This window comes from Zonotrichia albicollis, chromosome 6, assembly GCF_047830755.1.
Source record: "Zonotrichia albicollis isolate bZonAlb1 chromosome 6, bZonAlb1.hap1, whole genome shotgun sequence".
NCBI classification, from domain to species: Eukaryota; Metazoa; Chordata; class Aves; order Passeriformes; family Passerellidae; genus Zonotrichia; species Zonotrichia albicollis.
Genome location: NC_133824.1, coordinates 10,660,727 through 10,672,918, shown reverse-complemented (window position 1 = coordinate 10,672,918; position 12,192 = coordinate 10,660,727). Strand labels below are relative to the sequence as shown.

Below are 12,192 nucleotides of genomic sequence, written 5' to 3'. Positions count from 1 at the left end.
ATATGTGCATCACTCACACTGCCAGAACGGGAACAGTCACATAAATCACCTTTGGTATCAATGGAAGATGCACTTGACAGAGCAAAAATTTCTGAGGATCAGCCAAATTCTAACACTTTACCTACCACTGGGATACAAGTTAGTGATAACCATTATCACCATCACTCTATCAGTGACAGCAACGGAGCACCAAATTCTGCATCCATAACACCACTGCCACTGTATCCCTAGGGAACTCCCCCTGAATATGCAAAGGTGGAATTGAAATATAAACTATTTACATGATCAAATGCCAAGCTATTTGCTGAGGCAAAATCTTCACTGAAATCAGCTAGGACTACCACAATCAATAGATTTTGGCATGAGAAGGGACAAGCTTCAATTCCTGCCAGTGTTCATGCCCATACTGGCACCAGAATGGAAGCTTTTCCAAAGTGCCATGCTGCTTACTTCCTCACCCACAGATGTCCCACCTAGGCTGAACCTCTTGCCCCTTGCATTTGGAAACAATCAATCCATGTCAGATTCTGCACCTGGGGTGGGGCTACCCTGGATGCATGGACAGGCTGGGGAGTGAGAGGCTGGAGAGCAGTGCTGTGACAAGGTCAATGGCAAGCTGAGCCTGAGTGTGCAGTGTCCTGGAGCAAGGAGGGCCAGGGGTGCCCTGGGGGACACCAGACACAGCACTGCCAGCCAGGCAAGGGAGGGAATTGTCCCCCTCTGCTCTGCCCTGGGGCAGCCTCACCTCGAGTCCTGTGTGACAATGTAAAAAAGCCATCAAGCTGTTAGAGAGCCTTCAAAGGAGGGGCACAAAATGGTGAAGGGCCTTGAGGGGAAGCCATACAAGGAGTAGTAGCGGTCACTTGGTCTGTTCAGCCTGGAGAAGAGGAGACGGAGGGGAGACCCCACTGCAGTTACAACTTCCTTGTGGGCAAGAGGAGGGGCTGGCACTGACCTCTGCTCTGTCATGACAGTGACAGGACTGGGGGAATGGCCCAAAGTTGTGTCAGGGGAGGTTTAGGTTGGATATAAAAAAGGTTCTTCACCCAGAGGTGATTGAGAACTGGAACAGGCTCCCCAGGGCAGTGGGCCCAACCCCAAGCCCGACAGAGTACAAGAAGTGTTTGGACAACACACTCAAGCACATGGTGTAACTCCTTTAGGGCTAATTCTGTGCAGGGTCTGGGGCTGGACTCCAAAGATCCTTGTGGCTCATTTCTGACTCAGACTGTTCTATGATTCCCAGCACTAGCACTCCAGAGACCCCATCAAAGCAGAGCTCTATTTCTGAAATAAACCCATCTCTTTCCAATAGCCCAAGAGCTGAATTCTGCTGCCTTCATCATTGTTGTTTTGAATGAGTGAAAGGTGGGAGGGAAGTTTCTGTCAACATTAATCAATGTTTAGGTGGTTCCCTGCCCATTCATTCATGTGCTAAAAGTGTTTTTGACAGTAGGAAATCCACTGAATATAAGCAGGCCAGTAGCAGCTGCTTGAGAAATGCCAATAGTACTGTGCATACCTTCCAAATTTCCCCAATGTCCCTAAGTTATTAGCGGGTGACAGGAGCTTAAATAAAGCATGTGAAACATGAAAGCAGGACAAATAATTATATTGGTAGAGAGACTTCTGTACTGGAGAGATTTTTTGCTCCAAATACCTCATATCGACTGTAAGTTTTTGGGGTCAGAAAGAAAATTGTTTTTCCATACTGTGTCTTTGAGGGAGCAGGGTGCCTGGAATCCCTGCTGCTCTGTGGTCCCACCTGGTATCCCCACAGAACTAGCAGTAGCTAACAGTAGTAAGCAAGATTGAACACAAACTCAGAATAAAAATTACTACCAAAAAATTCTGCTCCAGATTTCAAAGCATTTCCTGAACTGTGCACATCACACCATGATCGAGCATCCTCATTTGAGAGAGAGCACAAAAGGCAAGATGGGAGGAAGCCTGGATCAAATAAACCAAGTACAGACCATATGGGGAGTGGGTAGAGTCCACCAGCTTGGGACATAACCCTCAAAGGGAGAAAGGGCAAGTGGGCAACACTAATACTATTTCCAACATCAGCATAGCAAAGACTGTTTCACACAGCTCTTTGAGAAAAGATAACTGCTTTTCTGGTAAAAAAAAAAAGCCTTTGCCACTAGCATTGTAAAATTATACCCTTAAAAAGGGGCTTGGGGGCTACATACTCATGTCCAGCCCTCTCATCTGCTCCATTCCTTCAATGGAACAGGCACAAAGCACCAGACAAGCTGATCCTACAGCCACAGTCTCTAATCAGCCTGGGTGACAGCTGAGGGCACATGGCCTCCTTGTCAGCCCTCTAGGAATAGGAGCAAGGCTGCTGCAGGGGCACACACCAGTCCTCTGCCTCCTGCAAACTGCACTGCAACAGGAGCAGGCCCTCGGATTCCCAGCCCCAGCACTGCAACAGGGGAACTGCTGCTTTCTGGGCAGAACCCAGAGTGACCCACAGTGAAAGGCTTCACACCTGTTACTGTGCCTCCAAGCCCACCACATCTTTCCTTGCCTTCCCCAGGAAACACCTCTCAACCATTTTGGCTTCAGGATGCTCAGCCTATTTTCTCAAACTGCTGCAAGGGCAGCTTTCCATACAACTAGGAAACAAACCAGTCCACTTGGAAAGCCAAAAACCTTTCTGTTTCTAAAGACACTGACTTTTGTTTCTGAAGACACTGACTTTTCCACCCAGGCTGGCTGCTTCTGAGGTGCTGGTCTGGGAGATCACCAGAGTCACCAAGAGAAAATGGGGATTTCCTCATCTGTAAGAAATGGTACCCTGGCTTAGCAAAAACAAAGGATTTTTAAAGCACTTAACTTTTCACAATTCGTGCTGGATTGTTTTGGGTGTTTTTTTCTTGTTTTGGTACAATTAAGTCAGTCCCATTTCCAGTCAGGCTGGTTGCAGTAGTTGCACTGGGCCCCAGGACCATGAATGGCTTACAGTTGCTGCAGTAATGAGATGGGCTTGTGAACAAGGGTGACCATACTAATACATATGCCTAATTTCTACATTTTTCCTATCTTTTAATCTCATTTTCTCCACATTTTACCTCATTTCTTCCAGTCTGTGTTTTCTTCCTCCTTGCATAAAGCTAATACATCCCAAGTGAGATCTCCTGTTCAGCCACAACACAAACTGAAGCTGCAATGTTTCTCTCAGACCTTCCTCATCACAACCCAGCCCTGCTCTTGCCAGACACAGCAGACCAGCAGGAACCCATCTGCTGCCTCCCCTGCACCCACAGCTGGGTCAGCACTGCACCACTCCCTGACCTGGGGTCTGATATCTGGGGTGCAGCAACTGCAGCTACAATGCCGGTGCATTTAATCAGGACACTGTGACTTCCCAGCACCTCTCTGAATTTCCTGAGCAAGGAGTCTGCAGCCTGCCTGGGATGGCAGGGGCAGCAGGCACAGTGCCCAGCTGGGGGTGCCCAGGGTGAGTGGGGCTGACAGGGCCACGTCACCCCAGGAGAGCTCGGCAGAGCTCGGCACAGCGCAGCTGCGGCAGCGCCATTAGTGACACTGCTGTGACCACTCCCAGGACATGCAGGGCTGCTGCACCATTACAGGAGACTACTTGGCAGGAACAGAAGTGAGGAGGGGGAAAATTAGACATACCAGTGAAGATGTAGCTTATTTACGGTTCAGCTTTTCAAAGTTTACTAACTAGTACAGATTACTCATGGCTCATGTCTTTAGAGAAGTCAGTGTCATTCCCTTTCTATTTTTAACCCTAAGTAATATTTTATGGTTCTGCTATTCCTCCTTTCAGACAGAAAGACATTTGTCCAATCTTGGCTTTGTGAGATGTTGTCTTCTGGCCCTCTTCATCCTTGTCTGGCGATGGTTCTGTACCTCCAGATCCTCTCCCCCAGCTCCTGCTGGGGCCTCATCTTGGTCCGTTCTGAAAGCCCTCCACACCCTGGGCATGATCTTATTCACTGTGACACCAGTTCCTACTGTGCCAATGTGAAATGTACTTTCTGCCACTGACTCTCCTCTCCAGCCAAGCCCATCTCTCAGCCTGCCTTGCTGACATCTCTTGTTGGGCATCTCATCATCAAATCAAACCCAATACAGCTGTAATGGACCTTGTGGACTTCCTTTGCTTGCCAGCCTCTCTAACCCTTCTGAACAAACTTCCACGCTCCCTGTTGCCCAGGCCTATAACCTCTTCCAGTTCCACCATTCTTCACAGCCTCACTCTTCTTGTAATACCACCTGACACACCTTCAGGTGGTGTAAGTCAGTGTAATTACACTAACTCAAATGGCATTACACCAATTTACAAGAGATGAGTTTCTGTCCTGGTGCCTCTAAAAGCTAATACATTCTATTTGACAAGTAAAAACCTTCAGCCAGTCCCCTCAACATCTCCCGTACTTATTACTGTGATCTCTTGCCCTCTGGACTCCCAACAGCCACATTCTTTTCAAAACATGACTCCTGAAATTCTTACACATGCCTTAGCTCTCCACTGTTCCCAACTCAGAATGTTCCCTTCCACTCTCCAGCCTTGTGTATCCATCCACTGACCCCTCCTAAGCCAGTGCTTGGCTCCTTAAGCCGTCTGAATATACCTGAAATAATCTGGTATGCTAACAATATTTAACTGACAGTAACAAATCATTCACTAATTCACAGATTAATGTTACAATAAAATAGAGAAAAAGAAGAATTTAAAAAAGGAAGGAGAGCCACCACGAAAGCTGAACACCAATTTCAAATTCAGGCACAACTAATTCACAGATTAATGTTACAATAAAATAGAGAAAAAGAAGAATTTAAAAAAGGAAGGAGAGCCACCACGAAAGCTGAACACCAATTTCAAATTCAGGCACAATTAAAAAGCACATGTTTAACACAAGGTGGGCACATCTGCAAATGTAAGTACTGAATCACCAAGATTACATGAAGCATTACTTGCTATTTGTGCCCCCTAACACCAAGCACTGTGCTATCCCAGGTGAGCTGAAAGTTTCATAACCATTGTAACACCAGTATAAATCTCTGCTTAAGCTAAACATGCCACAGGATAAAATGATGCAGTGGATACCACAGTAACACCCTGCATCTTCACACTCTCTGGACCACACAGTGAAGTTTTGTGATGGCTGGAGACCTGGCACTTAGTGGATCTGACCTAGCCACTGTAGCTACCTTTGTATAAATGTTTCCAGTTTATTAAAAAAAAAATCAAAATAAAGAAAAAAAAACACCAAAAACACCTTATATGCTTTTTTTCAGATTAGTATCTATTTAAAAAAAAAGAAAAGCACTTTTCAAAAAACTAGAATAACAGCTTCATTTAGGGTTTTCCACACCTGGAGGGCTGCAAGAACGTGGAGGCAAGATCAGGTCTTTAATGAGAGTACTAAGGACTTCACCATATGCACCATGCCAAAATGATAAAATGTTAATGAAGTGAAAGTAAATTAGTGAATTATTAAAATTTCACTCCTCTCTGCAAAGCACAGAGTAAGAAAAACACAGTGAAGATAATGATAGAAATAGGATCAAAACATTTGGATCCTTTCACCACCTCCAACATAAAAGCTTTACAAAATCTGGTGTTAAAATTAACATATTAATTGAGTAGCTTCTACAAATGATCTACTGTAAAACCCAGTTCAAAACAAGTTGGAGTTGAGGATAAAATGAGACATAAATCAGTTAAATCTAGATGGGTCAGACCTACAGCTTCCTCCCATCTCTAATAACCTCTCATAACCCCTCTAATGCCTCTGCTCCTCTCCACAGCAAGCCCAGCCAGCAATTAAATTGTCCACAGGAAGATCTCACTGAGGGAAGTAGGAGTGAGCAGGGCTGGGGAGTTCATGTCTGTGTGCTGTGCCAGAAGTTGTGTCCAGGGAAAAGCTCAGCCTCACTACGAAGCCCAAGAGCTAAAGCAGAAAGCAGCTCTGCAGAAGGGTCTGCAGGGGTGCCAGGGTTGGACAGGGGAGGTTTGATGAGCTGGGAGCAGAGCAGGGCCACAGGAGACACGAGGCCACTGCTTTCAGTGGGGCAGGCAAAGGTCTGGCACAGAACTGCACTGAAAAGAACAAGGGCTTTGCCATGGTGTATTAAGAAGCAATTTCCAACAAAGCTGCCATTCTGTAAAATGCTTTCCAGGGTCTAGCTTGGATTGCCTTGTACATAAAGTCCCGTCTGTTAGGACATCTGGAGTGCTCTCCTTGCAACAAAAGTAAATGTGCCCAGACATGGTGAGCAGGCTCGATCAGCAAGCTGGTGGCAGGTAAGCACTTTGCCATTAGCATCCCACCAGGGAATCTCACACTTTGCCTGAGCAAACAGTTCAGTGCAGGGTCCCAGCACAACCCAGAACATGGGAGGCAGGCAAAGGAAGAAACTGGTGTAGGACAAATGCATCCCACTGCTGGAATACTTGTCTTTATTTGGCTTTAATCTATTTCCAGTAAAATGTAAAACATTCAGCGTTGGCAATTTCATTGTATCAGCTAACATTGATACAAATTCCTGCTAATGTTGCGAAAAAAATCCCCGTGTTAAACATGGAGGGATATCTTTCCATTCGGAGGCACCTACCAAGCCTGATCAGAGGTCACAGCCTTGCCATCTGTCTGTCCTGCACTCAGTGTGGACACAGAGAAAACCATCTCCAGCAGACACTCTTAGACTACAGACAAAAGAAAGAAAAGAGCAACAAAATACTGTCCAACGTAAGTAGAAGCTTTGCCTCCAGTAGACTTAGCCTGTCCAATTTTTGCAGACATTATGGAATAGATGCATTTTATGGAGAATTTTGTCAGGGCATAATGTGTCCCCTATGTATATCCCTAAGAGTAGTGGGGAGAAACTGATCCCCAGGCAGCAAGGGGCCACCAGAGCCTGGGCTAATGTGCAGGTGGCCCTCCAGCACCCACCTGGAAGCTGTGTGTCCAGCTGTGGTGAGTTCCAGCCACCTCCAGAGCAGGGCTATCCCCCTGTATCCCCCTGCCCTGCGCCCATCCCCAAGGGGAACAAATGGAACACAGGGAGCCTCACTCCTTCCTGGGCTACACTGACACCCAAGGTTGTCTAGCCAGGTACAAACTCCTGGCTAGACAACCAGCTTCAGCTCACAACAGCTGTAAGTCCCACGGATGTCAAAGGCATCTAAAGTCTTACAGGGAGTTTAGGGAGGGTTTGAGTTGCTCTTATGCTTCGCAGCTCAACTTGAGGCATTTTAAATGGGGAAGAATTTCCCAAACTCTAGGACAGAATCACTTCCCAAAAAATGCCCTGCCTTGCAGAACTTCAGGCTGGTTTCCCAGAATCAGCTGATCACTTCTGAAAATACACAGCTGTAATTTTATACTTAACTGAAACACTGCTCTGTTGGACTACTTTTTTTTTTTCATTATTTTGTCACAATTTTACTTTGGCTTGGTCATGACAGAAGGTAACAAGGCAAATGCAGTTTCACTACAAATATGTCAAAATTGTGGCCAAAGTCACACTGCATTGTGTTACATCTGAAGTCATGAACTGGCAAATTCCAGCATCAACCACAACAGTCCCATTCCACTCCAGTCTCGGCTTCCAGACAGCCCTGGCAGCTTCCCCTGCCAGAAACAGCTCCTCACACCAAGACATCTCCTACAACAAAAACCCACCACTTGAATCTACTCAGCATGCCAGGCAGCTTCTCACAAATTTATATAACTTTTCCATGTTTCCCCCTCAAAACACTCTGCAAAGCTTAACACCATAAAAACCCCGTTGTGAGCTGACATCAGAGAAATGTTTATTTCCCTGAGCCTCCCTGCTTATGAGAACACACAGAGCTAAACTGCAGCCCTCACCTTTGCTCCGGACCTTCATCCAAAGCTGTGTCTAACCTTACAAGCCTCCAACCTGGCATCCCAGCCACGCTGGGCAGGGACCAGAAAACAACTGGCATTTTCTGGAACCACTGCTTATATTCCCAGCCCCACACCCCAAACACACACACACCACACTGGGGCATTAGCATGAGTACACTTGGGAAACACGAACATATTTTCTAAGTTTTAATCCATTAGCAATTGCTAATTAAGGGGCAATTAATTTGACTTCCAGCTCTGCTCCTAATTTGCCTTGCAACTTTGTGCAGTCCATGTGAAATGCTAAGTTTCAGTTTCCTATGCTCCCACAACTTCTGTGGATATTAGAACATTAATTTCTGTAAAGTGATTTATGATCCATGATGAAAGGCAGTTCAGAACTGTAAGAACTGCTCCTATTAGTAAAATAACTGGTGCATTTTTTGATCTTTCATTTTAATGGGGGAAGAAAAAGAAAAGCCCAGCTGAGTATCAGCAATGAGGCTCAAAAGGTAAAAATTGGAAATTGGACACATCTGAAAACATAGCCCAGAGAGGTTGGTGGGGTGGTTTCTTATAACAGCAAAAAAAATGACAGGACAACACAAGCATTTAACTTCTTGCATTTCCCTTGGGAATGCCTGACATCATAAAACTTTCACAAGCTAAAATCATTAGAGATAAATAAAGTAGCACAGACATGGAGGGTGATGAAGGGTCAACCTTGGAGATACCTAATCCAGCTCATTTCCTTCAATGTGTAAAAACAAGTAACCGACACGTTTCCTGCCCCTGAACCTTCCTGCCGATAAGGCTGCTCCCAACAACAGGAAATTCGCCTCTAGAAGCAACAGCACACTTTTGCTACCAAGCCAAACTTTCTCCATCTGAGCTCCACAGCAATTAAAAGCAGCATTTGTCTCACCAGAAGTGAGCTGGATTAAACAACTGCCTGGCTCCCTAAGCCTCTGCCCACCACCTCTTGCACCCTGGTGCCAGCCCAGCTGCCAACAGGGACTCCCCAATCAGAAGCAGGCATTGCTCCCTCTGCCCCTACCATCCCTTCAGCCTGCTCTGCCTGCAACCAAGTTTTAAAGTCAGGCCTTGCTTGAGTTTTTTGGACAGCAAGATCCAAGGGTGTGGGTAAAGAGGTTACTGATCATCTTCACCTCAGTCCCCTGCAAGATTCCCTCCTGATCTGCAAGGCTTGATCATCAGCCTCTGGTTCTCTTAAGAAATGATAATACAAAAAGTGTAATATGCAAGCAAACCAGTCATTTAAGGTTTCAAAATGATGATGATTTATACAGCGGGTGAAGCACTAAAGTGCTATTTCTCAGCTTGGTCACTACAAAATGAAGATTAAAGAGAGGAACAAAAGGAAATGTTTTAGACAAAATGCAGTGAATACTCAAAGACATCTCTATCACAAACATCTGAAATCAACGGGTGCTGCCCAAGAAAATAAGCAAAAACATTAACACCTTTCTTGTGAGTTTGCTGTGAAATAGCTCTCTCTTGCTTCAAAAGCAAAATAGCCTCTCCTTTCACACACAATAAACTTTCAATAGTCCAGCAAAGTAAAACTTCAATTTACGACAATAATAGTCTGATTTTCTCATGCTGCATTCAGCAGCAATGAAGTATATTTTATTCTCATATTTCTGCTTTTCTCCTCATAGCATACTGTAAGAGAAATGTGTTTTCTTTTTTTCTTAAAAGCACTGCAAAGGGCTTCCAAAAGTCATTCACTGCTTTTTTTTTAATAGGTGATGCAGATCTGTGAAACAGACTTAATATGCAAGTCCAAATCATTATATCTTAATATAGTTTCATAATACAAAGGAACAGAGGGAAATCAATCCCAACTTTATTTCCCAGGTCCATAGATGCCCATGGAAAGAAACACGGCCTGATCATCCAATTATAAAAAACTCAACCCTTGTTACTTTTGCCTTTTAAGCCCCATGATCCTTCTGCTTTGAGTCTTTTCTCAGCAGCAGGCTAGGCTGGGGCAGGACACCAGTGGGCATGGGACAGGTGGCTGCACCTCCTCAACTCCTCCTTGGATGGAAAGTGTGGGACAAGGTCCAGGGAGGAGAGAGGGAGGCGGCGGTGCAGGGTTTTATTGTAAAATGACCTTGATTTGACAGGCATGTTCTCAGGTTTCAACAGATGCTGTGGGAAAGGCAACAGCAGCCAAGGCGGTCTGCAGGCATTTCTGATGATATGCAGACTTTTTTCTTCTATTTTTTTTTTTTTTTAAATACATGGGGGGGGCGGGGGGAGTCTTCTCAGTTTCCATGACAACAGTGTCTCCACTTGTCTGTTATTAGATACCATCCGCTTCCTGTGTCTAAATTTTTAAACCAATCAGAAAAGTGTTTATAGATTTTGTAGCTCCTGGGACAGTCCCTCTCCTCCAAGAGAGCCACTTTAATGACACGTAACGCTCCGGCAGCCAGGGCTGCAAGGCCTTATATTTTCGGCTGCAAAGTGATCACAGTTTACGCTGTTTACCGGCTGATCCATGGGCTGTGCCAGAGAAAACTGGGGGTTTGCTGCCCCATTTACTGTACCCTTAAGAGACGTTACCACGTCAAATTGTTTTAGAAACCACACAAACTCATTGTCATTGTTGGCTGATTTCTGTTTCTGATTCATCCCATGAAACAGCGGGATCTGTCCCTGCGTGACACGCGATCGCCTCGGCGAGGCCGTTATCCCACCGGAGTATCGGCCCGCCCTGACGGAAATGGATTCACGGCACACCATCGCCTGCTGCAATTAAAGTTTCGGCAAACTGGGCTCTAAGAGCAGCCGCACTGTAACCGTGCGAGCAGATTTACACAGGCATATTTCTGATGATGTAAATAATACCTGGCCGCATCACAGTCGGCAAGTCAATAGGGAAATCCTTCTCCAGGGCGCAGGGACACCCGCATACATTGTGAAGGAATTAACACACGGTAAGTCCAGTTAAGTGAAGAGCCGGCGCTGAAGACCGACAAGCAACGGGGAGCTGTTGTGAGAAGGGGAAAATCCCTTTCCCGGCGGCTCTAACAGGCCAACACTACCGGAGGAGGATGCCCTTCAGGCGGGTGTGCAGGCACAGACGGAGCCCGGGAAGTACCGAGCGGCTTCTTCCCGGGCGGGGATCCAAGCGCCGGCGGCACGCAGGAACAAAAGGGAGCGGTGGGGGGGCTGCCCGCCGCCGGCTGCGCCGCTGCCCCAGCAGCGCCCGCCGAGCCGGGGCCGGAGCCCTAGGGCCGCCCTGTCGGGGGCACAGCCCGCCCGGGATGCGACCCGGCAGCCGCCCCGCACGCCGCTCCGGCTCGTCCCAGGGCGCCCTTCCCTTCTCTTCCCTTTCCTTCCCCGCCGCCCGTGGCCGGCGGGGTTCCTCGGCGGCGGGACGGCGGCAGCCGCGCGGGGCAGCCCTCACAAACGCCCCGGGGCGGCGCCGCTGCCCGCCCGCGGCAGCCGCCGGCCCAGAGGCCCCAAAAGTTTGGCCGCGGCTCCCTGGCCCGGGAGGGACGGGGCGCGGCGACAGCGGCGAGCCCGGGCGGGCGGGCGGGCACCCGCTCCCAATGACACCGCGAAACGCCCCCGCCGTTACCTCAGTCCGCGTCCTGGCTCCCGCGCCGCCGCGGGGTGGTGGGCGCTCCCCGCGGCCGCCCCGCTCCGCGCCCCGCGGCGGGAGCAGCCGGAGGCAGCCGCAGCCCGCGCCGCCGCTGCCGCCCCCAGCCCGCCCCCGGCGGCGGCGCCGCGCCCCGCCGGGCCCTAGCGCCGCCCGCCCGCCCCGCCCCGCCGAGCCGGCCCCCGGAGCCGGCGGCTGGTGCCCGCGCCGGGCTGCCCCGAAGGAAAAACTTCGGGAGCGGGAAGCTGGCGGGGACGGGTTGAGAGGCGCTGCTCCCTCTGGGGTGTTTTCCTGCCGCTGTGCGGGGATGCAGCAGGCTCGAGCGGAGGATGCAGGTCCCACGCGTTCTGTCCCTTTGCCTTCAGGGGACCCCTCTCCGGCCCGCTGTGCCCCCGGGGCCGGGCCTGCCCGTCGCGGCACAACCCCCGGCGGGTGCCCACACGCCTCGGCCGCCTTCCTTGGCCGTCGCGTTGCGACTGGGAACGGCCTTCGTGCCACGGGAGCCGTCTTTTACACGTTGGAAAACGACGCATGCAGAACTGAAACTGTTATTTTTTACCGTCTTACCCGCCGGGAGCCTCACTGAGGCCTGACACCTCCTTGCCTCGTATTTACGATTGAAACAGAGAAACCTCCCCATGCCAGAAGAGGCTGCAATACCAAGGGTGCACCTGCTTCCTCCTGCCCGCTCCTCGG

At 48.7% G+C, this 12,192-nt stretch overlaps 1 protein-coding gene across 2 annotated transcripts in view; it reads right to left on the bottom strand.

The window, feature by feature from the left end:
- FOXN3 (forkhead box N3) overlaps positions 1 to 11,613 on the bottom strand; it is a 201,719-nt gene extending 190,106 nt beyond the window's left edge. The window contains exon 1 of one of the 2 annotated variants that reach the window (XM_074542499.1): positions 11,476 to 11,613. The gene's annotated coding sequence lies outside the window, so the exon portion shown is untranslated. The remainder of the gene's footprint in view (positions 1 to 11,475) is intronic. The other variant, XM_074542498.1, reaches the window with a different exon arrangement.
- Positions 11,614 to 12,192: the final 579 nt, after the last annotated feature.